The sequence below is a fragment of the Mustela nivalis genome (assembly GCF_964662115.1).
Source record: "Mustela nivalis genome assembly, chromosome: 18".
In the NCBI taxonomy this organism is placed as follows: domain Eukaryota; kingdom Metazoa; phylum Chordata; class Mammalia; order Carnivora; family Mustelidae; genus Mustela; species Mustela nivalis.
Window position 1 is genome coordinate 54,473,275 of NC_139037.1, and position 16,676 is coordinate 54,489,950.

General features: G+C 45.7%; 2 long non-coding RNA genes across 2 annotated transcripts; one reads left to right on the forward strand and one right to left on the reverse strand.

Annotated features, from left to right (window-relative positions):
* Positions 1–403: 403 nt before the first annotated feature.
* Positions 404–7,464, reverse strand: LOC309852850. The gene is made up of 3 exons (XR_014305424.1): positions 7,247–7,464; positions 6,776–6,871; positions 404–485 (listed from the first exon to the last, which is right to left on the reverse strand). It is a non-coding gene; the product is annotated as an uncharacterized lncRNA (long non-coding RNA).
* Positions 5,231–9,301, forward strand: LOC309852851. The gene is made up of 2 exons (XR_014305425.1): positions 5,231–6,351; positions 8,175–9,301. It is a non-coding gene; the product is annotated as an uncharacterized lncRNA (long non-coding RNA).
* The last annotated feature ends 7,375 nt before the right edge of the window (positions 9,302–16,676 follow it).

The following is a 16,676-nucleotide window of genomic DNA, read 5'->3' on the forward strand; positions in this document are numbered from 1 at the left end:
TCAGGGCCCACACCTAAGCCTTGGGAGCCTGCCTTCCTGCACCTGCCCTCCCTGCCTTCCCGTTCTTCCCTCCTCCAGCAAATAAAACCCAAAAGCTCTTCCACAGAATCATTGCTGTTTTTTTTTTAAGTCAGGCATTTTGAGGTATAATCCATATGCAAATGTATAATTATATCACAGACACCTATATCAGGGAAATTCGCCCTTTTTAGCACACAGTCCTGGGGGTTCTGATAAATGGAAAGAGAGGACCAAGGTACAGGGCAGAGCCATCAGCCCTGAAAGGCCCTCGTGACATTTGTCTGGTTGCTGAGGTCCGCAGCAGCTGGGGCTCGATATGTGAGCACATTCGTGTCTTTCTCTTTAAAAACAAAACCAAAAACGAGGGCACAGAACTCGACAATGCGGATGTATCCAAGTTTATTCCAGCCAATCCATGGTGGTGGGGGGGGTTGATGGGCACGTAGGCTGTTTCCAGGGTTTTCCTATTATAAACAAGGAGATGAGAGGAAAGATGAATGTTCCCACTGAATCCTTCTTGTGAACACAGACCAATTGTCTCTCACTAGGGTAGACACTAACAAGGCTAATGGCTCTTGGGATGTGCATTGTTCCGTAATATTTTACTATGAAACATCTTAAGCATGTAGAAATGTTGCAGGCAGTGGCGGGGGGGAAGTGCCCAGTGGACACAGGGGTAGCCCCTGGCTACATTCTACACTTGGCATTTTCTGTATTTATTTTATGGCAAATATATCCATGTATCCCTCCCTCTATCTCAGCGGTTCTGCTCCAGGGACAAATCAGGCCGCTCAGAGGACATCTTGCAATGTCTGGAAACAGACTCTTCTATTGTGATGGACTGTGGAGGGGAGGAGAGGTGCCAGGCCCCATCCTACAGTGCTTGGGACGGCCCCCATGACAAAGAATGACCTGGCCCTAAGTGTCCATAGTACCAAAGCTGGGAAACTCTGCTGTCTCGCCACTCCTTAGAATACTTCGCAGACTTCAGACACTTTAATTCTAAATAATTCATCACACATTTTATTAGCTACAGTTCATTCTCGGTTTATGGTTCCCTTTGGAGGTAGAATTCACAAACAGTAAAATGTAAAGCTCCTAAATATACCAGTCCATGACTTTGGACAAATACATATACAACTATTAGAAAATACAGGGCAGGAGTGCCTCCCTGGCTAGCTGAGTTGGTAGATGGTGCGACTCTCAATCGCGGGGTTGTGAGTTCGAGCCCCATGTTTGGTATAGAGATGACTTAAAAATAAAATCTTAAAAAAAAGAAGAAGAAGAAAATACAGAACATTTCCACACCCCAGGAAGTTACCTTTGCTCCTTCCCTATCAATCCCCACCTTCGTCCCCACCACACCACTCCAGGCAACTACTATCCTGATTTTTATCACCATTGATGAGTTTTGTTTGTTCTAGATCTTTTTATAAATGGAATCCCAGTGTGGGTGATCTTTTGTGTCTGGTTTCCTTCATTCTGCAAGACGCTTTTTTTTTTTTTTTTTGAGAGAGAGAGAGAGCACAAGCAGGTGGAGGGTTCAAGGGAAAGGGAGAAGCAGGCTTCCCACTGAGCAGGGAGCCCGATGCGGGGCTCCATCCCAGGACCCTGGGATCATGACCTGAGCCAAAGGCAGCAGTTTAGCTGACTGAGCCACCCAGGTGCCCCTGCAAAATGGTTTTGAAACTCATCTGTGTTATTGTATGAGTCAGTTATTTGATCTGAGTACTATTCCTCTGTATGAATGTACCCATGGCTTTATCCATTTTTCTGTTCGTGGATAGCCGGCATATCTGCAGTTTGGGACTATTGTGAAGAAACCTGCTTCCAATACTCTTACACCAGCCTTTCTGCAGGTGTACATTTTTATTTCTCTTGAGGAAACACCTGAGTGAAACTTCTGAGTCATGAATTGGTGTGGGTTTAATTTAGAAGAAAATGCCAGACTTTTCCCCCACGGTGACTACGGTAGCTTGCCATTGTTGCTGTGACAATTTCCCACAAACTCAGTGACTTAAAACAGTAGAAATCTATTTCCTTCTAGATCTGGAGGTCAGATGTCCGAGGTGGGTCTTACAGGGCTAAAATCAAGGTGCCATCAGAACCATGCCCCTTCCAGAAGGTTCTAAGGGTGAATTTGTTTCTCTGTCCTTTGCAGCTTCTCAAGGCTGCTTTTATCCCATGGCTCATGGCCTCAGCCCTCCAACATCTGCTTCAGCCAGCACATTTCCTTCTTCTGACCCTGACCTTCCCAATTCCTTCTTACAAAGACCCTTGTGATGATACTCAAGATAATATCCAGGATGAAACCCAAGATAATTGCCCCAACTCAAGACCCTTATTGAATCTCATCCACAAAGTCCCTTTTACCACATAAAGAGATGTTCACAGTTTCTGGAGATTAGACTGTGGACATCTTTCTTATCAGATTATTATTATTATTATTACTAGATATTATTATATGATTAGATAGCATTGTGATGGGATGAGATGAGATGCGATGCTTTTCTTTTTCCCACCAACAGTGTTTGAGAGTTCCGGCTGCTCCCCATCCTTGTGACATTTAACACTGTCTAATATTCGCCATTGTGGGTGTGTTGTGTCTCACTGTGGTTTTTAATTTGCACTTCCTTGAAGACTAATGATGTTGAACATTTTCTTCATGTGCTTATTGGCCACTTGTAATTTCTCCTTAGGGAAGTGTCTATTCAGATATTTGGCCCATATTTTGAATCAGGTTGTTGGTCTTTTTTCACTGCATTCCAAGAGGGATACATGTCTTATTTATTTCTTTGACAGAAAGAGACAGTGAGAGAGGTAACACAAGCAGGGGGAGCTGAGCAGGGAGCCCGATGTGGGACTGGATCCCCAGGACGCTGGGATAATGACCTGAGCGGAAGGCAGATGCTTAATGACTGAGCCACCCAGGCACCCCACCTTTTTTTATTTGACTCATTCACTTTATACTCCTGACACCCACACAGGAAGTTCCCAATGTACCCCTCTTTTTTATTCTTCTCTCCCTCTTCAGCTCCCACTCCCCTGCGACCTCAGCAATCCTTGAGACTTTGTGCCTTTAGGGAAAACAAGGCAAATTTTTACAGTTCCTGGGGGAAGGGAACCTTAGTTTTGGGGTCACACTGTCCAACATGGTAGCTGCCAGTCACATGAGTCTGTTCAAGTTTCAATTGAAACCTAAATTGAAAATTAAAGTTCCTGGAGTTTCTGGCTGGCTCAGTTGCTGCAATGTGTGACTCTGGATCTGAGTCCTGAGTTCAAACCCCAAGTTGGGGTCAGCGGTACCCTTAAAAAAAAATTCAGGGACACCTGGGTGGCTCAGTCAGTTAAGCTGCTGCCTTTGGCTCAGGTCAGATCCCAGTGTCCTGGGATCGAGACCCACCTCAGGCTCCTTGCTTAGCAGGGAATCTGCTTCTCTCTCTGCCTCTACCTGCCACTCTGCCTGCTTGTGTGTGCTCTCTCTCTCTGACAAATAAACAAATAAAATCTTAAAAAAAAATTCAATTCCGCAGTCTTGCTAGCCATATTTCAAGAGCTCAGGAGCCACACGAGGCTGGTACCTACCATTTCCAAGGCACAGATAAGCATTTCGATCATCACAGAAAGTTCTGTAAGTTCTACCAGGAAATCAACCCGTCTCTTACAGAAGTAACGGCATTTCCTAAGATGACAGAGATGCATTATTGTGCCAGACAGCTCAGCCTTACCATTGGGGGTGAGGAAAAGAAGAAAGAAAGAAGAGGCAAGAATGAGGGAAAAAACATCCAACCATAATAATAATAGTCTGGCACTTGGTAGGTACTCATTACGTTAAAAAAATACACACAGAACTGCCAGCTAATGAGTATTTACTGAGTGCCAGGTACTTTCTTGACCATGTTATCTGACTTATGTTTATCCTCAGAGAAAGAGGAGGAGCAAGAGAAAAAGACACTCCAGCCAAGCCCTTTCTTTCCCAAATTGCAGAGGGATTAACTCTTAACTTCCACATACCACTTGGAGCCAACCATCCAGGAAGTCTTTCTCCCTTCCTTCATTTCCTTCCCTTCCCTTTTCTTTCCTTTTTTTTTTTTTTTTTTTTTTTTTTTTAGGGAAATCTTTCTTAAATATGCCATGCACATTGGGTATCCCAGCTGGCTCAGCTGGAAGAACATGCAACTCTTGATCTTGGGGTTTTGAGTGCAAGCCCCATGTTGTGTATAGAGTTTACAAAAAGAAAAAAAAAATGTGCCATATACTTACACTAAATGGGGTTTATTATCTTTCCTGCCAAACCTGCTCTAATACCTGTATTCTCCCTCTTGATAAATGGCCTCTCTGTATATCCATATATCTAGGTTAGATAACAGGAGCACCCCCATCACTGTCTCTCTCCTTGTTCAACCCTCCAGCAGCCCACCCCCACCCTGCCCTTCTCACCATTCTCTTGGCCCAGCCTCAATTCAGGCATCCTTCCTTCCAACTTGAACACTTACCCTTCCAGGTTTCGAGGTTCTCCCCTCTGGATTGTCCCCCATATGGCACCAGATGGTCTTTATACACCCAGAGCTGATCCTACTCGTCCCCTACTCACAGTCCTCCCATGGCCCCCCAGTGCTTCTAGGACAATATCCCAGCCCTTCAACTGGCACCAGAAATAATCGCTTTCTTTTTTTTTTTTTTTTTAAAGATTTTATTTATTTGTCAGAGAGAGAGAGAGAGAGCACAGGCAGACAGAATGGCAGGCAGAGGCAGAGAGAGAAGCAGGCTCCCTGCCGAGCAAGGAGCCCGATGTGGGACTCGATCCCAGGACGCTGGGATCATGACCTGAGCTGAAGGCAGCTGCTTAACCAACTGAGCCACCCAGGCGTCCCGAAATAATCGCTTTCATCTTTGCACAAATACTGCTCCCATTACCCAGAATTCTCTCCCCCTCCCCTCGTGAACTCCTATTCATCCTTCAAATACCCGACTCAAATATCCCTTCTCCCAGGAAGCCTTCTCTGACTCCCTCAGACAGATCAGTATATACCTCCTGTACCCCTGATGTACCCTTCAAGAACTTAATCACCCACTGGTCTCTCTCCGTTGTGAATCCTGGCTACCTTTCAATCTTCCTCATGAGAGTGTGACATTCCAGCAGGGAAAAGTCTTACTCATCTTGGTTGCCATAACCTCTTGGAAAGGGCCTGGGCATCTAGTGTGGGCACTCAGTAAATGTGTGTTGGAAAAAATAATAAATAAAATTAGCATCAAATGAACACTGTAAAAAATAGTAAGTTTACAGAGGAGACACTAGAAAGTGCCTTCAGTAAGTAATCAAAATGAATATGATTGGTCACGGGACCTCCCAACATCAGGGGCCTTCTGATGTCATGCACCAAGAAGGACATGGCATCACTTCCACAGTGTTCCTGCCCAAAGCACATAACCTGGAACTAATCATAAGGAAAACATCAAACAAATCCAAACTGAGGGCCATTCTATGAAATAAATGGCTTGTACTCCTCAAAAGGGTCAAGGTCATGAAAGACAAAAAAAAGACAGAAGCATCACATGTTGGAGAAGACTAAGGAGACACAACAACTAATTGTAATGTGAGATCCCGGATCAGAAAAAGAACAGGACTGAGATATCAGGGAAATTTGAATAAGGTTCGTGGGTTGGTTCACAGGCAGTTTACAAGGTTAGTGTCATGATTTCGATCATTTTACTGTGGTTATGTAAGGGGTTAACCTTTGGAGAAACTTGGGTGAGAAATTATGGGAATTCTCCACATTGTTTTTGCAACTTTTTTGGTGACGTCTGAAATGATCTCAAAATGATCAAAGAAAATGAGCCACGTATGGCAAGAACTTTACACACAACATCTTGGTCTAACACTCTTGATACCATTGTCTCGATTTTTCCAATGTAGGAACGGGCTCAGAGAGAAAGAAGCAAGGGGCAGAGCTGGGGCCTGAGCCCACAGCATTTCACTCCAGTGCCTGCATTCTTAAAAATCCAACAGGAATTTTTTTTTTAAGATTTTTTTTATTTGTCAGAGAGAGAAGGAGAGAGAGCGAGCACAGGCAGACAGAATGGCAGGCAGAGGCAGAGGGAGAAGCAGGCTCCCTGCTGAGCAAGGAGCCCGATGTGGGACTCGACCCCAGGACGCTGGGATCATGACCTGAGCCGAAGGCAGTCGTTTAACCAACTGAGCCACCCAGGCGTCCCAACAGGAACTTTTTTGAGCACCTACTCCATGCTGGGAATACCACCACGGACAACACAGAGAGTCTCTTTCCTCCTAGATCTCACCTGGCGGTAGAGGAGATGGACAATGAACAAGTAAGCAACAAAATACATGATGTATTATGTAATATCAGGTGGCAGTAAGTTTTTTAAAACGCTGACCAAGGGGCACCTGGGTGGCTCAGTGGGTTAAAGCCTTTGCCTTCGGCTCAGGTCATGATCCCAGGGTCCTGGGATCGAGCCCCACATCGGGCTCTCTCCTCCATGGGGAGCCTCCTTCCTTCTCTCTCTCTTTCTGCCTGCCTCTCTGCCTACTTGTGATCTCTGTCTGTCAAATAAATAAATAAAATCTTTTTTAAAAAAATAAAATAAAATAAAATGCTGACCAAAGGAAAGAGAGAACACAGACAGACAGGAAATGAACTCTGAGAATAGTAAACGGAAGTACAACGGAGGCAGAGATTTTCAACCTCTGAGCATTGGCTACCTTCTCTTCCCCACGTATCTGAGTTTTACCCACCTGGAGTTGCTCGCTAGAGCCGCCATAACCAGCTCCACAAACTGGGTGGCCCAGACAACAGACATGTTTTTGTCTCACGGTTCTGGAATCTGGAAGCTGAAAACCAAGATGTCAGCTGGGTGGGTTCTTTGTGAGGCTCTGAGGGAGAATTTGGCCCAGGCATCTCTCCCAGCTTCTGGCAGCTTTGGCTTCAGGCATTCCTGACTTGAACATGATGTTTTCTCTGTCTTCACGTTGTCTTCCCTCTGTATGTGTGTGTCTGTGTCCAAGCTCCTGCCCCAGCTGCTTTAGCTATCTCTATCCCCAACATGGGGCTTAAACTCATGACCCTGAGATCGAGAGTCAGAGGCTCCACCAACAGAACCAGGCAGGTGCCCCACAACCTTCCCCTTTTTTACGAGGACCTCAATCCTATTGGAGTAGCTCCCACCCTAATACATACCTTAACTTGATCATTTGCCAAGACCTTACCTCCAAATATGGTCACATTCGTAGGTCCTGGGGGTCAAAACTTCAGTGTCATTTTAGGGAGACATAATTCAACCTGTCAATCCTCAACTCAAATCATGGTTCCTCCTGATAGTGTTTCTTCACTGCACAACCCTCACTAATCTGTCTGCTGACCCACAGAGCTCCTCCTCCAGGCTCATTTCCTACAGATGCGTCCATTCACTTTCATCTGTGTTTTGTGACTGTCCTCTCAGGACAGAGGTCTGTCCTCTCAGCATGATGAGGGCAGTATCAACCATGCCTAATATCCACTCTGACCCTACAGTGCATCGGTACAAAGAAAGTGCTCACTCTGTGTTTTTAGAATGCCTAAACGAATTCATTCGATAAACGCTAACTGATCACCTATGAGGACAAGCTCTGGCTAGTCCCTGGGGAGGCAGCAGTGGACAAGATGGACACAAATCCTGGCCCTTGTGGATTTCACATCCCACTGGGGAGAGAATAAACAAGATAAATAATAAGTCAGATGGTAACACACACTGGATCCTTTTCCTAGGGCTGCCATGCAAAAATGCCATGAGATTGGGTGGCTTAGAACAACAGACATGTGTTATAGGCCTATGGTTGGGGAAGCACAGAAGCCTGAGATCAAGGTGTTGGCGGGGCCATGCCACCTTCAAAAACCAGAGGAAAGAACTCTTCCTTGCTTCTTCCCAGCCTCTGATAGTCACAGGCGACCATTGGGTGGCCCAGGGAAGGTCTCTCTGTGGAGGGGACACTAGAGTCACAGCCTGAAGGAGAGGAGTTAACAACGCTCTCTTAGGAATGATGAATGTAAATTTCATCACCTGACATTTATGACATTTCCCTTGGCATCTCCGAGGTATTTTAACTTGTTTTTTTTTCTTCTTCTTCTCCCTGCTCATTTCTTGGTTTGAAACTGGAGAGATGAAGAGGGAGTCGTCAGGGAGGCGTGGTTCTCCTAAGAATCTGAGAATTTTTCCACCACGTCGAATTCACTCCATCAGCGGCTCTGAGAAGCTCCAACAGCTGCGAGGCTGAGAAGCCGGTCAGATCCCACCTCCAGAGAGAGGCCGGGGGCCCCTCTGTTGTGTGCCAGCTGCCATGGGAGATCGCAGACCATGCCAGCCAACGCCCTTGCCAGCCTTTGTTTGGAAGAACACGCCCACAAAAGAGGCTCTTGCCTCCTGAGTGCACAGCTCAAGGCTTTATCACAAAGTGAGCACGCTGGGGAAGCCAGATTCAAAAGCAGAAAACTCCAACCCCATCCTCACTTGAAACACCATAGAGGCCAACATTCCTGGTCTCGAATTCCCTATAAAGGGAATTGTGCGGCCGGTTTTCCTTTGGCTTTACGTAATGTACCCACGTGGGCTTATGTTGTAGATTGTTTATGCTCATTTCTGTGCCTCAGGGGTTGGCAAACTACAGCCTGGGGACCAAAACCGGCCTGTTGCTCATTTTATAAATAAAGTTTTATTGGAACACCGCCACATCTCTTCATTCACAGTTATCTATAGCTGTTTGCTACAATGGCTGTGGCAGAGACCATATGGCCCAGAAAGACGGAAATATTTACTATCCAGCCCTTAACAGAAAAAGTTTTTCAACTCCTGCTGGATGGCATTCCATTGTACAAATACAACACTATCTTTTTATTCATCCAACTGTGAATGGGTGTTTGTGTGGTTTCCAGTTTCGGTTTATTACAATAGGGCTGCTAAGAACATTCTAGTCCGGAGGTTGTTAAATGTTTTCTGTAAAGGGCTGGATAGTAAATATTTTAGACTTTAGGAGCCACATATGCTCTTTATCACTTATTCCTCTAGTTCTTCTTTTTTTTTTTCCTTTTTACAACTCTAAAAATATAAAGCCATTCTTAGCTCTGGGCCACCCAAAGTCAGGCCATAGACAGTATTTGGCCCGCAGACTGTAGTCTGCCAATCCCTGTCTCTGTATGCAGATTTTGGTGAACATCTGTCCCACACTGTTACTGGGTATGCCATGTCCTCTTTTTATAATAAACATTTCTTGGGGCACCTGGGTGGTTCAGTTGGTTAAGTGTCTGACTCTTGATTTCAGCTCAGGTCATGATCTCAGGGTCATGGCATGGAGCCCCGCATCAGGCTGTGCTCTTTGCGTGGAGTCTGCTTGAGATTCTCCCTCCCTCTCTCCCCTTCTCCCCCTCCCCCTGCTCTATTTCTCTCTCTAAAATAAATAAATCCTTAAAAACAATTTTTCTCATTTTTTGAAAAAGTTCAAAATTGAAATTTTCAAAATTGAAAAATGTCAACAATTTTCTCATAGCCTCTACCCTGATGAAATGAATTCACAAATAATATAACCTAAAAAAATCAGTTACCTATCTGTACAGGTAATTTCAAAATATCAATTAACACACGATCAATCAACTTTTAAATATCAATTAAAAAATAAAGGAGGAACACCTGGCTGGCTCAGTCAGTACAGCATGGTACCCTCAGTTTCGGGGTAGTTATTACAAGCCCACGTTGGGTGTGGAGCCTAGTCAAAAAAATAAACAGAGGTGCCTGGATGGCTCAGTGGTCTCAGGGTCCTGGGATTGAGCCCTGCATCGGGCTCTCTGCTCAGCAAGGAGCCTGCTTCCCTTTCTCTCTCTCTGCCTGCCTCTCTGACTACTTGTGATCTCTGTCAAATAAATAAATAAATAAATAATCTTTATAAATAAATAAATAAAGGAAAAATACTGTGAAAATAACATATAGTAAAATATATGAATTTCAATCTGCCAATGTTGAAGCAATATAATAAGGTATTCATAGATGCTTAGTTTTTTTCTCTCCTCTGGAGGACATGGAAAGTTTGTACTTCCTGTCGTGTGACTTGCTTGGCCCAATGAAATGACAGCAGGAATACTCCTGGTTTCTTGGAGGAAGTAAGCCCATCGCCTTCTTCCTCTAACTGACAGCAATGCCCCCAAGAGTGGCTTCTTGGTTGGCCTGAGTTTAATAGAGGGGACTATGGGAATTTGGAAGAGAAGTCCTCAGCTGCCAGTGAGAGTCATGAGTGTAAGTAAAGAGCAGACCTTTGCTGTTTTATGTCTCTGGAAGTTGGGGCTGGTTTGTTACTACAGCGTACCCCACTTTATTCTGACTGCTACAGGCATGATCACATTAGATCAGTGATCATCAATGGGGAGCAATCAAGTTACACAGGGGACACTTGGAAGTGTTTGGAGACAATTTTGATTCTTGCTATGGTCTGAATGTTTGTGTCCTCCTAATATTTGTATGTTGAAATCCTAATCCCCCAAAATGAAAGTCTGAGGAGGTGAGAATTTGGGAGGGATGGTAGTGATTAGGTCAAGAGGGTGGAGACTTCACGACTGGGATTACTGTCCCTATAGTGCCCCCATCAAGCCTGTGCTTTGTCTTGGATCTTCAGCTCTTTCCCCAATGTTCTCAGGTGCTGTCACACTGATTTCTTTGCTTTTCCTTGAAAATTCCAGGCTTGTTCCCACCTCAGGAACTTTGCACTTCCTGTTCCATCCACCCAAAGGTTCATCTCTGAGAAATCCCCATGACTCACTCCCTTATTTCCTTTCTGACCTCACCATCACAGTGAGGCCTCCACTGGCCAAACCATGGAAATTAGCAACACCTTCCTGACCTCTCGTCCTCTGTTCCGGCTTTATTTACTTCTCTTTGATGCATGGGACCATCTGAGAGCTTATATATTTTGGGTGTTTATTTGACTGGCAGACTGTCTGCCCCTTTACAACATAAGCTGCAGGAGTTCATGTCTGTGTTATAGTCTCAGGGTCTAGAACAGGACCTGGCATGTAGTTGGGGCATGTTTTGTCTCTATGAATGAATGAATGCAACAAATGTTCCTGCTGTGCTCCTACAACAGGGAAGGAGGCTGGGTTCTAGAGACCCATGTAGCTCAGATAAGGTTCCTGTCCTGGGAGAGTTCAATGTCTGGTGGTGGGAGGGTTGGAGCCCCATAGGGAAAGAGAAACAGGTAGCACAATGCAGTCTGATAAAGACTGTGAGAGACAAGAGTTCAAAGGTTGGAGGGGCACACAAAGCCTATAAAAATAAACAGTTGTCCCTTTTTCAATTCCTTTTTTTTTAAGATTTATTTATTTAAGAGAGAGAGAGAGAGCACAGTGGGAGGAGGGGCAGAGGAAGAGAGACTCCTCAGACTTTTCGCTGAGCCTGAAGCCTGACATGGGGCTCAATTCCACAACCCTGAGATCATGACCTGAGCCAAAACCAGGAGTCAACCAATTGCACCACCCAGGAGCCCCTCTTTTTCAGTTCTAATACGGGGGTTGGATGGCCTAGGGGCCAGCTGTCTGTTCTATTAAATTGTTGTTTGGAACACAGCTGCATTCATTTGCTGATGCACTGTCTGTGACCGTCTCTGTGATACAATAACAGAGCTGAGTGGTTTCAACAGGGACCAGATGGTCTACAAAGGGAAAGATATTGACTCTCTGGCCCTTCCCAGAAAAAATTTCCAGTCTCTTCCCTAATATCAAAAGCTAACACTTTCTGGAGCGCTTGGGTGGTTAGGCATCCAACTCTTGATTTTGGCTTGGGTCATGATGTTAGGGTCATGGGATCAAGCCCCAGTGTTGAGCTCCACATGGGGAATGGAGCCTGCTTAAGATTCTCTCTCTCCCTCTGACTGGGCCCCACCCCCTCCCTCTGAAAAAAAATAAAAGGGAAAAAAAAAACCCTAACATTTTCTGAATGCTTACTATTTGCTCTATTTTTGAATGGTAACTAGTTGTACATTTCCCTGCATGTTTTGTTGCTTAATCTTTACTGTGACCTCTGACATTATGAACATCCCACTTCATAGACAAGGGAATGGAGCTTCAGAGAGGCAAAGTAATTTTCCCAAGGTCACTCAGCGAGGTAGGGAGGGGCAGAGCATGGAATATATGGGGTTTTGTGCCTTGCATTTTTCACATAGTAATGCATCTTGAAGAGGTGCCTGTCTGTATTCATTCTCATCTATCCCATTCTCCTATTTCACAGCCTCCTCCTGGGATTTTTCTGGCCATCCCTTTCTGATGAACGTTTAGGTTATTCGCTCCTCCACCATGATTAGCAGTGCCACAGTGAACAAATGTCCTTGTGCCTAGTTCTCTGAGCTCATGTATGGGTGTTATTTGAAGGCTGACTTCCTAGAATTGGAATCACTAGGTCAAAGGGCATGTGCCAGGCTGTGACTTCAGCCCAGAACTGAGTTCACTGGGCAGGAAGAGAATGAGAGAATGCGGAGGGCATTCAAGGCAGAGGAAACCTGCATGGTCAAGGGTGTAGGGTTGTGAGTCAGGCCATCCCTGAGTGCTTGGGTCTACAGTGAATGTGATGCAAGGGAGAGTATGGCCAGGTGTCTCCATTGTCCACCAGGCTGTCCTGGGGGCAGTAGGGAGCCATGGGAAGGCTATACACAAAGGAGGAGCAGGGTCAGCTCTGGAGCCCTGGAGGGAATAGATTGGAATGGGGAGACCAAAGCCAAGGAGGAGACTAGGGCCAGGAAGAGAAGGAGAGGAAGGAGGCTGAGTCTTTACCAATCAGAATTTCTTTCGTTTTTTGTTTTAAAGATTTTATTTATTTATCTGAGAGTGAAAGAAAGCACAAGCAGGGAGAACAGCAGGGAGAGGGAGAAGCAGACTTGCTGCTGAGCAGGGAGCCTGACACAGGGCTCGATTTCAGGACCCTGAAATCAGGACCTGAGCCAAAGGCAGACGCTTAACCAACTGAGCCACCCAGGCATCCCATCAATCAGAATCGCTGAGGGGATCCAACAGGTTATCTCTCCTGCTGCTTCCAGCTCACACTTATGGGACAAGGACTTTAAAAGCATCATCTCATTTGCCCCTCACAGAAAAAGTGCTGTAGAGGTACTAACTAATATTAGCCTCATTTTACAGATGGGAACACTGAGGTTCAGGGAAAGAAATATAACCTCTAAAAAAACCCCGCACTCAATAGCAATTGCTCCCCTGTCCCCCCAGCCCCCAGGCCCTGACCACCAGGGTTTCGGTCCCTATGATTCTGGTTTCTGTCTCTAAGGATTTGCCTATTCTGGACATTTCATATGAATGGAATCCTACAACACAAAGTCTTTCAAGTGTGGCTTCTTTCACTTAGCATAACATTTTCACCATTCATTCCTGTTATAGTGTGTGTCACGGCATCATTGCTTTTTGTGGCTGAATAATATTCCACTGCGTGAATGGGCCCCATTTTGTTTATCCATTCATCAGTTGGTGGGCATTTGGGCCATTTTCCCCTCCCAATGATTGTGAACATGCGTGCACACTCTTTCTCATGGACATAGGCTTTCAAAGCTTTGGGATATTTACCAAGGAGCAGAATTGCTGGGTCATAGGTCATAGGTCATAACATAAAGCTTTATGTTTTACTTTTTGAGGAAGATCCAGACCATTTTTATAGAGCAGCTGCACTATCTTACCCCTAAACCAGTGATGCATGAAAGTTCTAGTCTCTGCACATTCTGGCCAACACTTAGGAGCACCTGACTCTTTGATTACAGCCATCCCAGTGTGAAAGATGGTCTCTCGCCGAGGTTTTGGTTAGTGTTTCCCTGACGACTAATGGCATGAAGCCTCTTTCCATGTGCTTCTTGACCATTTCTAGATCAACTCTGGAGAAATGTCTATTCAAGTTCTTTGCTCATTTCTTCATTGGGTTATTTATTTTTTCAGTTGTTAGAGTCTGTTTTATATACTGGATATAAGTCAAGTCTCTTATCATGATTGTGATTTGCAAGTATGTTCTTCCATCCTATGGGTGGAATTCATTTTTTTTTTTGAGGATTTTATTTATTTATTTGACAGAGAGAGAGAGGGAGATCACAAATAGGCAGAGAGGCAGGCAGAGAGAGAGGAAGGGAAGAGGCTCCTGCTGAGCAGAAAACCCGATCTTGGGCCTAATCCCAGGACCCTGAGATCATGGCCTGAGCTGAAGGCAGAGGCTTTAAGCCACTGAGCCACCCAGGTGCCCCTCATTTTTTTTTAAAGATTTTATTTATTTATTTGACAGAGAGAGATCACAAGCAGGCAGAGAGGCAGGCAGAGAGAGAGGAAGGGAAGCAGGCCCCCTGCTGAGCAGAGAGCCCGATGCGGGACTCGACCCCAGGACCCTGAGATCATGACCTGAGCTGAAGGTGGTGGCTTAACCCACTGAGCCACCCAGGCGCCCCAGCCCCTCATTTTTTTTAATATAATGTAATTTTAAGTAAGCTCTATGCCCAATGTGGGCCTTGAACTCATGACCCTGAGATCATGTGTTGCATGCTCTACCGACTGAGCCAGGCAGGTGACCCCATCATTTCACTTTTTTGATGGTGTCATTTGAAACTCCAAAGCTGTACATTGTGATTAGGTCTTCACTCCCCCCATTCTCTTGATCACTTCACTCTGGAGACTAATGTTTACTCACTGGTTCTTAAATGAGGGACCGTGGCAACAGCTTACAGACTTCGGTGGCTGTCACAGCGGGGGTGGAGTGTTATTTGCATCTGGCAGGTGGAGGCCAAGAGATGACAGTGCACAGGATGGCCTCTCCAATGTCAGTAGTGTCTCAGTTGGGAGGGCACAGAGAGGCCAAGGTTCTTGCCCAAGGTCACACAGAAAGTGGGTGGCTCCCTGAACACAGGTCAAAGCAAGGCAGGAAGGCAGAAAAAGGAAAAGGAAAAGCAAGCCAAGAAAAAAAAGCACCAAAAGATGGCGATCTAGAGATCAGGGACAGAGAGGGAGAGACAAAAAGAAAAACAGTGAGGCACAGAGCTGGAGGATGGGGAGGACAGCTGGGATTGCAGAAGGGCAGACAGCCTGGGGGCGCCTCACTAGCCCAGCTGTTTGCAGAGAAGCCCCGGGGCTGGGGAGGGTGCTGAATTTCCTGAGGTGTCCTGGCCCCAGAGGCCACCCAGAGCTGAAGTTTGAGCAGAGGTGGTGTAGCTCCCTCAGGGTTGGTGACTGAAGTGGAGAGAAGCTGGTGGGTAGGTGTGACCTCGCCCCACCCTGTGGGTGTGAGAAATGCCCTGGGAGACAGGTCACGGGCCCCACCTCTGTCTCAAGGTGACACCCAGGCCCAGGCCACTGTGTGTGTGTGTGTGTGTGTGTGTGTGTGTGCTCTTTACCCAGCAAACAGCACTGCACATTATTTTTTAAAGCTTTTTTTGCTGCCAAATGCAACACAGAACCAGAAAGCTATAGAACATGTAACATGCAAGCAAGCAACCCAAGGGTCTGTTGACAGATGAACGGATAAGCAAAATGTGGTCTCTCCATCCGGGGGAATAGTAATCCACCTAAAAAGGAAGGACATTCTGCCACCTGCCACAACAGCGAGAACCCTGAGGACATCATGCTGAGTGAAATACGCCAGTCACAAAAAAGCAAACACTTCCTGACTCCACTCATACGAGGTACTTAGAGTAGTTAAACTCAGAGACTCAGAAAATAAAATATTGGATGCCAGAGGCTGAGGGGAGCGGGAATGGAGATTTAGGATCTCATGGGTCTGGAGACGGATGATGGTGATGTACTTAATGGCCACTGTAGTGAAAAATGGTTAACTGTAAAAAATGGTTAAAGTGGGGGGTACCTGGGGGCACGTGGGTGGCTCAGTGGGTTAAGCTTCAGCCTTCAGCTCGGGTCATGATCCCAGGGTTCTGGGATGGAGCCCCACATCGGGCTCTCTGCTCAGCAGGGAGCCTACTTCCCCCCTCTCTGCCTGCCTCTCTGCCTACTTGTGATCTCTCTGTCAAATAAATAAACAAAATCTTTTTTTAAAATTTTAAAATGACCTGGCTGGCTCAGTCAAAAGAGCATGTGGCACTTGATCTCAGGATTGTGTGTGTTCGAGCCCCATGTGGGGTGTCGAGATTACTTAAATAAATAAAACTTAGGAAAAAAATAGGGGCACCCAGGTGGCTCAGTCAGCTAAGCACCTGACTTTTGATTCCGACTCAGTTCATGACCTCGGGGTGGTGAGATCGAGCCCCGAATAGGGCTCTGCACTGGGCCTGGGGCTTGCTTGAGATTCTCTTTCTCCCTCTCCCATTGACCCTCCTGCCTTTTTGTGCTCCCTCGCTCACTCTCTCTCAAAATAAATAAATAAATAAATCTTTTAAATAAATAAATAAATAAAAACAGTCCCCATGGTCAATTCTGTGTTGTGTGTATTTTACTACAATTTTGTAAGATGGAGATCAGATCATGGCAGGCAATTATCCTTCCTCTAAGAATAAAATATGTAATTGATTTTAGAAGTCACAACTTGTAGCTTAGTTGACAGCTGTAAAATGAAAAACCCTTGTAGTCACCAGCTGGTCACAAAGGGGAACCCTGCGCCCCCTCCTCCTGGCCCCTCCCCCCATTTCCTGGTCTGTTTACCTG